We start from the raw sequence: 1,673 nt of genomic DNA, 5'->3' as shown, positions 1-1,673 counted from the left end.
CTTAAAATAAAATAATAACTATAATGATATTATGAAACATAAACTTATTTCAAGCGATCTGCCATTTTTCCCCATTTTAATTAATTTCAACTTGATGTACTAAAATAACTCAAACTAAAACTGAAATACAATTAATAAAAACTACATACACAAATTAAAAAAATAAAAACAAAAAAAACACAAGAACATTATTGAAATGTGAATTTAAATTAAAAATGTAAATATAAATATTATAATAAAAACAAATTGTGACGAGTGGGGCGGGGCCAAAACACTCAAACTAAAACTGAAATACAATTAATAAAAACTACATACACAAATTAAAAAAACAAAAACAAAAAAAAACACAAGAACATTATTGAAATGTGAATTTAAATTAAAAATGTAAATATAAATATTATAATAAAAACATATTGTGACGAGTGGGGCGGGGCCAAAACATATTTACAAAAAAACTATAATTGTATATAATAGTATCTCAATAATACTAAAATAACACTGTTTAGAATGACATGAGTAAACAATAATAGAATTTTCTCTTTAAAGTAGTAATAATCAATACGAAACAATGGGTAGTTCAAATGTGTATGTGTGTGTGTGTGTACCTGGTATTCCTAGAAAATACAGTTTGTGCAGTATAAAAATCATTTTGTCTATGGAATGTTGTATGGAAATGGAAGTCTGAGGACACTGAGTATTATTTTCATGCACTTGAGCTTTGGCTTTTCACAAGAGCGTTTATAATGTCATCCTCTTTTCTCTTAAATTGGCAGTGACGACCAAGACAAATTAAACAGAACAACCCCTGAAACCATAAAAATGCCCTGCATCAAATTAGGCTGTTATGTTTAGACTGAAAATGAAAAGGCTATTCCATTTAAACAAGGGGAGGTTTTCTTTGAACATATCTACACTGTACTCAAACAAATTACCTGTGCGTGGGTCGAATCATTTCCTAAATAAATGATAAATGGAATAGATATAAGGAGAATCTCTCCCCGGCCTATTAAAAATGAGAAGAACTCTAATTTCCATTTCCAAGCCTAAAAGGAAAACAGAATCTGATCTTGTCAAGTGAATAAGCGCATACTTTATTAATGTCTATTCCTATTGCTTTTAGAGTTTCCTTTTAAATTCAGTCTGTCTAAAAAGCCAATTCCCTTTGGGAGGACAAGATCACCCTTACCATTTTGTCTCTGTTCAAAAATGCCCCAGTGACGATTAATGACGATATGAATGAGTCATGTGCGCCATATAGAAAAGTGCACCGTGCGCCATCAAAACGGATGTCAATATGTCACAGCCGAGCTGACAGCATGCCATAAAGTAAAATGAGACGTATGCCACAGCAGGTGTTGTGATAATGAATGGTTTTGTCATGAATGGTTCTCTCGGAAAGTGTGGAAGAGAGAGAGAAAAAAAAAAAGATTTCTGACATTATGACATGAGATGTATGTAGATGGCAGATATTACATTCAAAAAATTATTTTTATAATTTTACTTTTCATTTCTCTCTCTATATATAGGAAAACGTTGCCATATGCCAACAGTGTACCACAATGGAAATGAGTTTTTCTATTAAATTTTGATATTCTTTTCAATTGAAATGCATATTTCTTTTACATATTGATGCATCCGATCTTAATTTCCATCAAAATCTGCCACACACATAC

This window comes from Sinocyclocheilus anshuiensis, unplaced genomic scaffold (genome assembly GCF_001515605.1).
Source record: "Sinocyclocheilus anshuiensis isolate Anshui unplaced genomic scaffold, SAMN03320099.WGS_v1.1 scaffold11, whole genome shotgun sequence".
Taxonomy (NCBI): domain Eukaryota; kingdom Metazoa; phylum Chordata; class Actinopteri; order Cypriniformes; family Cyprinidae; genus Sinocyclocheilus; species Sinocyclocheilus anshuiensis.
Note: the sequence above shows the minus strand (reverse complement) of the source record.